The 12,641-nt window shown below is 40.6% G+C and overlaps 1 protein-coding gene across 1 annotated transcript in view; it reads left to right on the plus strand.

The window, feature by feature from the left end:
* Positions 1–12,641, plus strand: part of LOC101788353 (uncharacterized) — a 153,696-nt gene that overhangs the window by 123,029 nt on the left and 18,026 nt on the right. Inside the window, exons 17-19 of the mRNA XM_063241850.1 lie at positions 2,498–2,567; positions 3,285–3,328; positions 4,781–4,850. The gene's annotated coding sequence lies outside the window, so the exon portion shown is untranslated. The remainder of the gene's footprint in view (positions 1–2,497; positions 2,568–3,284; positions 3,329–4,780; positions 4,851–12,641) is intronic.

A 12,641-nucleotide genomic window follows, 5' to 3' on the forward strand; every position in this document is an offset into this window, starting at 1 on the left:
CAAAAAAGGCTATGTTGTAGTTCAGTGGGAGATTACCCTTGGGTTTGATCACCAGTGCTGCAAACGGAATAGAAAATTTGTTTTGCTTCTTTTTTTTCCTGGTACTAGGGATTGAACCCAGGGGGTATTTACTAGTTTCTTTTAAAATCTCAGTCTGGCTAAATTGCTCAGACTGGCTTTGAACTTAGGATCCTTCTGCCTAAGCCGTCGAGATTATATGTGAGGGCTACCAGACCTGAACACTACTATTCTTTTTGATTTTATAGTTTTTCTGGAACTGGGAATGGAACCAGTGACCTGAGCTAGCTGGGAAAATCTCTGCCACTGTGCCTCATTCTATCAGCCTATTTCTCATTTTGAAATGAAGTCACTGAGTGGGCCTTAAGTCTTCCCTTCTAGAAAAAATGTTTTTCTTGTAGTGGAAAGCTATGTCTCATCTGGCTGTGATGGTGTAAACCTGTACTCCAAGCACTCTCCTGTAATCCCAGGATTTGGGAGGCTGAGGCAAGAGGATAGAGAGGTTCCCCGCCTGCCTGCCCTGCCCAGTCTTTTTGAGACAGTCTCACTGTGCAGTTCAGGCTGGCCTTGAGCTCACTTGGTAGCCCTGGCTGGTCTTGAACTCACAGTGATCATTTTCCCTCAGCCTTCCTGAGTTTTGGGATCCAAGGTGTGTGCCACCATACCCGGTTTAAGCATAGAAAGTTTAAGGCCAGCATAGACAATGTAGCGAGACTCTGCCTCAGGAAAACACCAAAGCCAAATTGAAAAATGATTGTTTTGTTTTCTTGTTAATTTGCTTCATTTTGAGGCTGGGGATTTAGCTCAGTGGTACAGCACCTCTTTGGAAAGAGTGAGGTTCTGAATTTAATACCAGCTACCAAAAAACCCCTTTGCTTCATTCTTTCATTTCCCTGGTTTGATTTTGTTTTAGTATGGAGGGCCAAGTTGCACCAGGGCCATCAACCTGAGGTTCGTCTGTAGCCTTTTTTTTGGTACCAGGAATTGAACTGATAACCTTGCACTTTCCAGGCAGACACTTATACCAGTGAGCTAAATTCCTGTCCCTAAGAATGCAGATCCAGCCCTTCTGTTTATTTTTTTATGTTGAGACAGTGTGGGAAGCCCTGTAATTGGCTGCCGCCTTATATCTACAGGCAGCAGCCACCTTAACCTCCTCCAGGAGTTAACTTTCCGTTTGGTAGTTAAGCTTCTCTCCTTGCCTAGCCTGTTTGGCCCATTTGGGGATTATGCTAATCAGCCCGCCTTATGAACCCAAGCAGGGGAGATTTGAATTACCCCATAACCCCTGGTCTTGTCACTGTTTATAGGTCACCTGCTGATGTCTCAGACCCCAACTCCCTCTTCCCCCAATACCCTATGTGTTCCTTACTCTTTCTTTGAATCAACGAGACTTGATCAGAATCCTGTCTTGTCTCCATTCCTGTCTCTTGTCTCTTCTCATCCCCCTCCCCCGCTAGCATCTACCTTAACTCACCCGCAGACAGGGTCTCACTAAATTGTTCAAGCTGGGCTCCAATTTGTGATTGATCTACTTGCCTCAGCTTCGCAGAGTGCTGGGAATACAGGCCTGTACCACCATGTCTGGCTTGAACTAGTTGTGTTTCATATTTATTTATTTAATTTACTTATTTTGTCCAGGTTTCCAGAAAAGTTAAAAAAATGGTTTCTGTTTTATTACTCAGTTTCCCTAATCTTAATCTCTTACACAATTGTATTATGTGGTTATTAAAACTAGGAAACAAAGATTGACACTGATCCCGTTTGGTCAACTGAAGGCAATTTCAGTTTTACCAGTTTTCCCTCCTGAGGTTGCCTTTTCCCTAACTCAAGTCTTTTTCATGATCTTCCTACTTTGGAGGAATAGCGATCAGTTGTCTCATGGAACATGTCTCTGTTTGTGATTGTCAGAGGTGTTCTCATACTTGGACATGCCATGTATTAGTGAGGATAGCACCAAAGTGGTAATGTGTTCTTATGCTGTTTTATTACTGATGACCTTGACCTCAATCATTTGATCTATGTCATTTCTTTGCTGTAAAGTTACCTCTATCTTTTTTTGTCACTAATAAGTGCCTTAGGGAAGGACCTTTGAGCTAATGTACATCCCATTTCTTCTTAAATGTTAGCCATTCATTTTAGTGATTATCAATAAATCTCATCTAGAGCAGCCTTAGATTCTGGATCATTATTTTTTTTTTTTTTTATCAGTACCAGGGATCAAACTCGTGACTGCTTGCTTGCAAGGCAGGCGCTTATGCCACTGAGCTAAATCCCCAGCCCCCCGGATACTTATTTTGGAGCATGAATTATAGCATATTTATTGTGTCGTTCAGGTTTTTCCATCTTTGGATTATGTCAGACTTCAGGTTGACCTGCCCTTCCTTCAGCAAGTTCTCACCTTTATTGAGCTCTCTCTTACTCTTTGGAACCACAAGATGCTCCAGATTTAACCTGAATGTGTTCTCATTTTTCATAGATTGGTTCAGGGAGTAAGAACTACCGATCTGTGATAAGAGCACGTATGGAGGAGATGCACCAGATGGCAAGTAAGTGTGGTGTGTGCATGCGTGGGGCTGTGTGCTCAGGGGCCAAAGTAAGATTCTTTGGAAAGTCCGTTACTGGTTCTTTGATGCTGGTGATTAAAAATCAATATAATCATGAGAGCCACATGATTGCCTGTTCCTGACAGACTTTGTATAACAACAAATAACAACTTTGTATACAACAATGCTTTATCAGAGGCTGCATTTCAGTTGAAAGTAGTACATGTAACTTACGGGGTTGGCTTGACCAATCATTGATCTACAACAAAGAGATTGGCATTAAAGAATTTTATTTGGTTCCGGGGATTGAATGCATGCCCTCGAGCTTGCCAGTCAGGTGCTTATGCCACTGAGCTAAATCCCTGACTGAGATAGGCATTAAAAAACCATCTAGAATCCAAGTATAGTGATCCATAGTCTCAGCACCTGGGAGGTTGAGGCAGGAAGACTGCCGTGAGGTAAAACTGGGCTACATAGTAAGTTCATGGCCAACCTGAACTATCCAGTGAGACCCTGTCTCAAAGAAAGAAAGAAAGACAAGAAACTATTGCAACAGATATATCTAGAGAGTTGCATGGCAGAGGGGAAAACAAAAGAAAATGTAGAATGAAAACAGTCATTGAAAAAACAAGGGCACAAGCTACAGATTCTGGTAGATGCTACAATAATGAGTCTGCAAGTTTCATTGCTCACTTAAAATGTTCTCTTCTGTCTTGCTAGTTGCTGGGAAAGATGGAGCCAGTGGCCACCGATTCAGCAGCCAGGTACCAGGAGCTGCCTTTTGGTTTTTTGTGGGGTTTTTTGGCATGCTTAAGTGTGGCACCTGCCTAGGGTGGCTCTGCAGTTACTGTCATGGCAGAAGTCTTTTCTTTCTAGGTACATGGGCACCTCCTTGAGGTGGCAGGGATCATCTTAAATTTCCTGGTGGCCTTTCAGTGTCTAACATTGACAAAGATCTGCTGGATAAATAATCATCTGAGTTTTCAGTTTTGGTGTTTTAGTCACAAAGACTCATGAATTCTCTCAGCTATAAGTAGTTACACTCTAATTAGAATGGGAAGATGACTCCTAGGATTTCTTCCCTTGCTGGAGTCTCGGTCCAAACTCAGTAGTGAATAAGGAATAAAACCTTGTCTCTGGTCAGCAAAGCATTTCTTTTCCCTTCTGAACAGAGGATGATGGCACGTGGAGACAGAAGGATGGTGGGAAAGTGCAGCTAACATTGTATATTTGGCTTTTTTGGGTGTTTTTGGTACCAAGAATCAAACTTGAGACCTCGTGCTTGCCAGACAAGTGCTATGGCACTGAGCTCTATCCCCAGCCCTGTATTGGGCTTTGCTTTCTTTCTGGTTTTCATTCAGTGCTGGGGTGGAACCCAGGGCCATGTGCATGTTAACCACGCGCTCTGCTATTGAGCTACAGCTCTAGCTGGGCTTTGCCATTAATAGTTTCCTAAACTTCAGTGGTTGGCATTCCAACTTCATAATTGTTCAACATTCTCTCTCTCTCTCATTTCACTGTGCAGCTCAGGCTGGCCTTGAACTCTCAGTGATCCTCCTTTCTCAGCCTACTGAGTGCTGGGATTATAGGTGTTCACAAACATGCCTGGGCACACCTGGCCTCTCCTTTATCGTTTTCCTTTTTTTTTTTTTTTTTTAACTGTGGTCCTTGTGATAGGTTTCTACAGTACTAGAAGATGGCCTCAAATTTGTAGTGACCCTCCTGTCTCAGCCGCTAGGTACAGGAATTACAGGCATGCACCTCCATGATCAACTTCCTTTTTTTCTGAGGTATCTTCCTTTTTCCCTATTGTCTTACTAAATTATAATTCATGAAACTCATTAATACACTGCTTTATATTTCTAATGCACATTAAAATGAAATCAGAGCCATTCAAATAATGGTGGTCTACAGATCAGCATGTGAAATGCTCTCACAGTCTGCCCTGTGGGAAATTCTCTCAGAGAAATCCCAGGAACTGCTGGATTAGTGAATGTCCATTATGTGCTTTAAGTCTTGCTATATTCCTGTGCTCTAAGAACAAATCTTAGTACTTTTCATTAAAACTGCTTTTGTGGGCCGGGGATTTAGCTCAGGGGCATAAGCGCCTGCCTTGCAAACTGGCTGTCGTGAGTTGGATCCCTGGTACTGAGAAAAAGATAATAGAAAAACAAACAAACAAACAAAAAACACACCTGGTTTTGTTTCTTCCATAGGTCCGCATTTTGTCAGCAGTGGAGCTAATTTGGAACCTGTGTGAGACCCTTTTTATTGACGTACTCCCGGGTAAGCCTGGGATAATCTGGTCATAACGTGTCTCTACTGTTTCTTTGTATTTCCTGTGCCAACAATGTTGTCTCCAGTGCTTTTCTTGTTTTTTTCTTTCCTTGTGTTTTCCCCCCTTGTTTTGGTTTTTCTGAGACAGGGTTTTATTATGCAGTTCAGACTGGACTTGAACTCACTTTGTGGCCTAGGTTGGTCTCAAACCTGCACTGATCCCACCCGCCCTCAGCCTTTAAGGTGCTGGGACTGTGGTTGTGTATCACTGCGCCCAACATTCTAGTTCTTTTCCACATACTGTCTGAAAGCATTACAAAACACCCAAAGAAATGTGACATTTTGTTAGAGACTGTAAAAGGAATCATACAGATGTTTCCTAGGAACCTAAACATCAAGGAGATGAACTTTGAAAAGCAGTGAGAAATCAAGTTTCATCTAGTGTGTGAAAGTGGTAGTATTCACATTATAGATACTTCATTTGCGCTGAAAGTTGTCTCCATGTGGGGAGGAATAAGGAGATGGGTGTAGAAGACACTTTGAGAATTCTGTAGCTAATAATTGGATGAGGCAACCATGTGTTTTAAGCTGTGTAATCAATCTTGAATTACAGTATGGCCCATATAGTATCATCGCTTGAGTGTACTCTTTATGGAGTTGCAAAAGCGTTTTTTGTTTTTTGTTTTGTTTATTGATTGTCTTATTGAGATGGTATTTGTTTTTCATTTATTTGTAGTGATACTGGCTATTGAACCCAGGACCTTCCCACTGAGCTATGACCCCAGGCATGCCCATTTTAAAATTTTATCTTTTATATTCATCTTAAGGAGTAGGTACATTTATATAACCTGCCTTGATTTTTTTGTTTGTTTTTGTTTGACTTTCTAACCTGTTTGTGTGACTCATGCCTATAATCCCAGCACTCTGGAGACTGAGGCAGGAGGATAGTTGTGACTTTAAGACCAGTCTTTGCTACAAAGTGAGCTCAAAGCCAGCCTGAACCCCGTAGTAAAATCCTGTGTTTAAAAAAAAATTGTTTTTGCTTTCCACTATTGTATTTCAATGTTGTTATTTTGTTTTCTTTTTTGATACAGGGTCTTGTATGCTGTTCAAACTGGCCTTCACCTTACTTTGTAACCCAGGCAGGTCTTTAGTTTTATTTTTAGTTTTTATTTATTTACTTATGTATATTTTTGATGCTGGAAATTGAAATCAGGATCTTGCACTTGCCAGACAGATGCTCTGCCACTGACTATATCCCTGATTCCTACTTTTAATTGTTATACAATTTTGCTATTTTGCACAGGCACTGAGTGAACCTCAGATCCCTTGCCTTCACCTCCCAGAGTGCTGTTTTTGTTTTTTTTTTTTTTTTGTCTTTTTCCTTTTTATCCGTACCAGGGATCCAACTCACAACTGCCTGCTTGCAAGGCAAGAGCTTATGCCATTGACCTAAATCCCCAGCCCCGTTTTATTTTTTTTAAATCTATTTTATTTATAGATAGAAAAAGAAAGAAACTACAAAATTTCAAAACAGTGTATTCAGGGGGCAGCAATGGTATGTACATTGTGCATTGTAGTCCCCAAATCATTAACCCAGAGCCCAAGACATCTGCATTCAATTGTCCAGCACCAGCACAAAGCTTTCTCTCTTTCTTTTTTTTTCTTTTGGTCTTTTTGAGACAGGGTCTCTCAATGTAGTTCAGGCTGCCCTTGAGCTCACTTTGTAGCCCAGGCTGGTCTCAAACTCACAACGATCCTCCTGCCTCAGCCTCCTGAGTGCTGGGATTACAGGCATGAGCCACCACGCCCGGCTACAAAGCTTTCTCTTCAGCAAACTTGGAGAAATCAGTAGTGTAACTATCTCGACTATTTTTTTTATGTACATAAATATATTTTTTCTTTCAGCTTGTCACAGTTGTGAAGCTACGTTTGCACATGTGTGTTTTATTTATTGCACTAATGAGTGTGTTCTCAGGTTGCATCCATTTACCTATAAAAGTGTCCATTTTATCCTTTATGGCTGAGTAGTACTCGATTGTAGAAAAATAGCAGGTCTTTTTTACCTTCCTCAGGGGATGGGCATATAGGTTGTTTCAAAGATCTGGCTATTACAATCTGTGCTGCTGTAAATGTGGTGCCCACATATCAATGTCGCATGATGTTTGTAATTCTTTTGGGAAGATACCTAGAAGGAGTCTAGCTGGGGTGAAGGGGAGCTCCAATTCTAGTTTCTTTTTTTTTTTTCTATTTTTGTTTGGTATTGAGGATGGAACTGATGACCTCACATTTGGCAGGCAGGTGCTTATGCCACTGAGCTAAATCCCTGGCCCCATCCTAGTTTTTAAAGGAATCTCCACACTGATTTCCACAATGGTTGCATAAGTCTGAATTCCCATCCACAGTGGAGAAGGGTTTCTTTTTCCCCACAGCCCCTGCAGCATTTTTTTTTTTTTTTTTTTTTTTGTGGTACCAGGTATGAAACTTATGACCATGCACTTGCAGGGCACTGAGCTAAATCCCTGGCCCTCTTCTGTATTTATTATTGATTTATTTCTTGATACTATCCATTCTTTCTGGAGTGAGGTGGAGTCTCAGTGTTGTTTTAATTTGCATCACTTGAATGACCAGTGATCTTGAACATTTTTTCATGTATTTATTTGCTGCTTGGATTTCTTCATCTGAGAAGTGTATATCCATCTCAGCTGCCCATTTTTGGACTGAGTCGTTAAATGTGGGAGGACTGATTTTTTGAGCTGTTTATGGGTTCTTGATAGTAATTCTTTGTCTGAGGTACAGCTGGCAAACATTTTCTCCCACACTGTGGGTTGTCTCTTCACTGTGTTGGTGGTTTCTGTCACTGTGCCAAAGCTTTTCAGTTGGGTGCGATCCCATTTGTTGATTCTTTGCAATAGTTCCTGTGCAACCTGGGTTTTGCTGGTAAAGTCTTTTCTTATACCAATGTCTTCAAGAGTTTTACCTATTGTATCTTCCAGCAGATTTAGTGTTTCTGTTTTAATAGTGAGATCTTTGATCCATTCTGATTTTAGCTTAGTACGTGGTGAAAGATATGGGACCAGATTTTCTTTGTTTGTTTTGTTGTTACTGGGGATCAAACTCAATACATCACAGATGGCAGCCAAGCGCGTATGCCACTGAACTCAATCCCCAGCCCCTGGGTCCAATTTTAATCTCTGGATGTGTAGAGCCAGTTTGTCCTTCACCATTTAACAAAAGGCTGTCTTTTCTTCCAGTGAATGTGTTTGGCAGTGTTGTCAAAGATAAGGTGGCTTAATATGTCTGGAATTGTTTTGCATCTTCTAATCTGTTCCATTGATCTTTGGGTATGGTTTTTTGTTGTTGTTGTTTGTTTGTTTCCCAGTACCTCACTGTTTTTATTACAGTACCTTCATAGTATAATTTCAAGTCAAGATTGTGATACCCCCTGTCTTTAAATATGGGAGGACTGCCTTTATTATTCTTGGTCTCTTCTGGCTCGAGGTGAAGTTTAAGATTGTTTTCTCTAATTCTGTGAGATATGCTGTTGAAATTTTGATTGGGATTGCATTGAATCTATATAACGGTGTTGGAAGTATGATCATTTTCACTGTATTGGTTATGCCTACCCAAGAGCATGGGATAACTCCATTTTCTAATATCCTCTTTAATCTCCTTTTTTGGAGTACTGCAGTTTCAATGTAGAGGTCTTTTATATCGTTTGTTAGATTGATTCCTAGGCATTTTGTGGTTTTGATGCTATCATAAAAGGTATTATTTGCCTGATTTCTCTCTGTGAGAGTTTGTTATTTGTGTATTGGAAGTTATTGATTTTTGAGTGTTGACTTTGTATGTAATCAGCTATGTTACTCAATTTGCTTATTAAATCTAGGAGTCTTGGTGAAGTTGTTGGGGTTTTCTGAGTAGTATCATGTCATCTGTGAATAAGGATAATTTAACTTCTTCCTTTCCTATCTTTATTCTTTTTATTTCTTTCTCTTGTCTAATTTATTTGGCTCAAATTTCTAGGACTTTGTTGAATAAGAGGGAGATGGTAGACATCCTTGTGTTGTTCCTGATTTTAGAGTGAAAGCTTGCCATTTTTGTCCATGTGGTATGATGCTGGTGTTGGTGTGGCATAGCTGGCTTTTATCAGATTGGGATAAAGACTATCTGTTCCAGTTTGTTGTAGGATTTTTATCATGAATGAGTGCTGGAGCTTGCCAAACGCTTTTTCTGCATCTATTGAGATGATCATATGATCTTTGTCCTGGGCTCTGTTAATATGGTGTGTTACATTTATGGATTGACATATCTTGAGCCATCCCTGCATCCCTGGGATGAATGCCTCTTGGTCATGGTGTACAAATCTTTTTAACAATTTGCTGCAGTCTCTTTGCCAGTATCTTACTGAGGACTTTTGCATCTATGTTCATTAGGGGGATGGGCCTATGATTCTCTTTCTTAGTTGAGTCCTTCTCTGGGTTTGGAATCAGAGTAATGCTTACTTCCAAGACTGAATTTGGATGTATTTCTCCCCTCTCAATTTCATTAAATAATTTTAGAAGTAGTGGTGTTAGGTCTCCTCTAGATTTCTTGTATAGTTCAGCAGTGAATCCTTCAGGGCCTTGACTTTTCTTTTTTGATAGGTTTTTAATTACATCTTCAGGACTGGGGTAAATCCACAACATAAGCACCTGCCTGACAAGCATGAAGTCACGAGTTTGATCCCCAGTACCACAAGAAAAAAAAAATAAATTTAATTACATCTTCTGTTTCATTACTGATCCTGAATAACTTAGGATTTTTAATATTGTTGACTCAGATTTGGTAGTTCATATGGATCTAGTAATTTGTCCATTTCTTCTATATTTTCCGTCTTACTAGATACAAGTTTTCAAAACAGGTATAGATAATTTTCTGGATTTCTACAGGGTGTGTTGTGATTTTGCCCTTTTCATTCCTAATTGCATAGATTTGAGTGTTTTCTTTCCCTTTTTTTGGTAAAGTTGGCTAAAGGTTTGTCAATTTAATCTTTCAAAGAACCAACTCTTTGATTCCTTGATTTTATTTATTTATTTTCTTGTACTGGGGATTGAACTCATAACTGCAGGCTTGCAAAGCAGGTGCTTATGGTGCTGAGTTAAATCCCAGCTCCTCCTTGATTCTTTGTTTTGTTTTTGGTGCCAGTGATCAAACTCACTACTGTGGGCTTGCAAGACAGGGGCTTATGCCACTGAGCTAAATCCCCGGCCCTTTGTGTTGTTTTCTTAAACTCCAGTGTGTTAATTTCTGCACTGACATTCCTAATTTCCTCCCTTGTATGAGCTGTTGTCTTAGCATGCTCTTCTTTTTCTCGAAGCTGTTTATATGTGCTTGTTCTGTTATCCTGATAGATATTTACTGCTATAAATTTCCCTCTTAAGACCGATTTCATTGTGTCCCTCAAGTTTCTGTATGTTGTATTGTTGTTAGCATTCAACTTACAAGTTGTCTAATGTCTTCTTTAATTTCATCTGTGACTCACTGATTGTTTAGGATGGTGCTATTTACTTTCCATTTGTTACGAATTTGTGGTTTGCTTGGCATGGGTTTCCAATTTCATTGCATTGTGGTCTGATAGTTATACATGGGATAATTGCAGTTCCTTTGCATTAAGCATGTCTATGAGTCAGTGTATAGTCTGTTTTGGGTAATAACCGTTGTGCAGCTGAGGAGAATGTGTATTCTGATGTCGTGGGATGGAACCCTCTATACACATCCACTAGGTCCATTTGTTCAAAAGTTTTAATTTAGTTCTAATATTTCTAATGTTTTTGTCTAGCTGACCTCTTTTTGTCACAATGGGGGTATTGAGGTCTCCCAATACAATTGTGTTAGGACTTGTTGATTGTTCATCTCCATTATTAATTGTTTTTCATGGCTGGGCGCACTGGTATTTGTTACATATATGTTTATCTCTTCCTCTTGGATTGTTCCCTTTACAAGGATGTAGTGACTTTCTTTATCTCTCTTAATCAGTTCTGGCTTGAAATTCACTTTGCCTGCAAATAGAATAGCTTCCCCTGGATTTTCTGTGTTCTTGTCACATGGAGTATTGTTTTCCATCCTTTGACTTTCAGTGTATGAATTTCCTTTTGAATTAAATGTGTTTCCTGTATGCAGCATATTGTTGGATCTTGCTTCTTGATGCACTCTGCCAGTCTGGCTTTTGATTGTTGAATTGGGACCGTTAACATTGATGATTATAACTGAAGTGCATCGACTTGTGTTGTGTTGTGTTGTGTTATTTTCCTGTTATTGGCTCTCCCCCTTATTTCCTTCCCTCTAATCGTTTGCCTTTCCTGATGGATTCTTTCTATTGGGGGTTCATGGAGCTGTAGTCCTTATTATCTCTTTCTAGAATGTCCTTCTGAACATTTTGGAGTGCTGGTTTGATGGTCATAAATTTCCATAGCTGTTCTTTGTCATGGAAGCATTTTATTTCTCCATCAATTTCTTTTTTTCTCCATCAATTTTTTCTAATGTCATATTGTATATTTTGGTAATCTCTGTATTTGTCTGAGAGATTATTTCTGATTTCATGCTTTCGAGTCCCAGGGCTGGAAGGACCAAGGACTCTTGAGTCTGACTTGTCCTAAGGTCTTAGGACAACCAGAAGCCCCTTTGCCCCTGCACTGCTCCTTACCAAAAGTGGTCCCATTGCTCAACAGAGGAGCTCCAGGCTACCCATGCCCTCAGGCTGTGAGGTTAAAAAACAAACAAAATAAAGGAGGTTAAAAAACCCCCGATTATCTGCTGAATGGTAACTTTTGTTCCTGGCAGGCTCTGTGTTCTGGTTCAACCCCTAACTGTGGAGCCAATGTCAGGCTGGAAGGGTGGTGGGCGGTGCCAGTCTTTCCCAGAAGCCCTAGGTGTGCAGGCCCAGGAACCTTGGTACAGAACTATGGCTGGTACCCCAGAATACTAGCCAGGTCACAGAGGTGAGCCACCCTGCATGTGCAAAATACCAACAGGCAACAATACCTTCTTTATCACTGCTTTGGGCAAGGGCACCCTGACCAGTCCTGACATCATGAGCAGCCAGACCACCTTTGCCTAAGACCACATGTTGGTGTACTCTCCTGGTTCCCTTCTCTCTACAGAGCTCATCTGGTTGCTCATGTCAGCTCTCAAGGAAAGGGCTACAAACACAGGTCCCCTTGTCTTCTCAACATTACTGTACACTGGGAACTGATTAATGTTTCTTTCCTGCCTGTTGTAGTCAGGGGTTATGCAGAGAACAATTAGAAATGAGGACATGGAGTTTATAATATTATTTTCTTTTTTTTTTTTTATTTATTATTTTTTTTTAAAGCCAGTCAAATTTAGCAGTGGGGGGGTGGTATACCAACTTTAGTGACACTAATGTTAATAAGTTCTGATAACCCACTGCCATCGGACCAGCCTATAATATTATTTTCATAATGGTCACCGGGAGTTAACACAAGAAAAGGCAGGATATCTATCCACAACACCAAAGACATAGAATAGTCAAGGGCCTAAATCCCACAGCAATGTCCTACATGAGTCCAGATAAAAACCCAGAGCTCATGACAGTGCCTCCCTCGAGTCCAACTGGAGGTCCAGAGTTCACAAGAAGGACTCATGCCAGTCTCTTTTCTGGATCCTTGCTGGGAATGCTCAAAGGTCAGTGGTGGAAGCCAGAAAGTCCATACCAACCGGGTGAAGGAGCTGTGCTAGTGGCATGCGTGTTCTACACTGGAGCCGAGAAGTCACACTCACAGCAATGACCTGGGCTGT

Source organism: Cavia porcellus, unplaced genomic scaffold (genome assembly GCF_034190915.1).
Source record: "Cavia porcellus strain 051 isolate PalLab524CR breed Dunkin Hartley unplaced genomic scaffold, mCavPor4.1 scaffold_32, whole genome shotgun sequence".
Taxonomy (NCBI): Eukaryota; Metazoa; Chordata; class Mammalia; order Rodentia; family Caviidae; genus Cavia; species Cavia porcellus.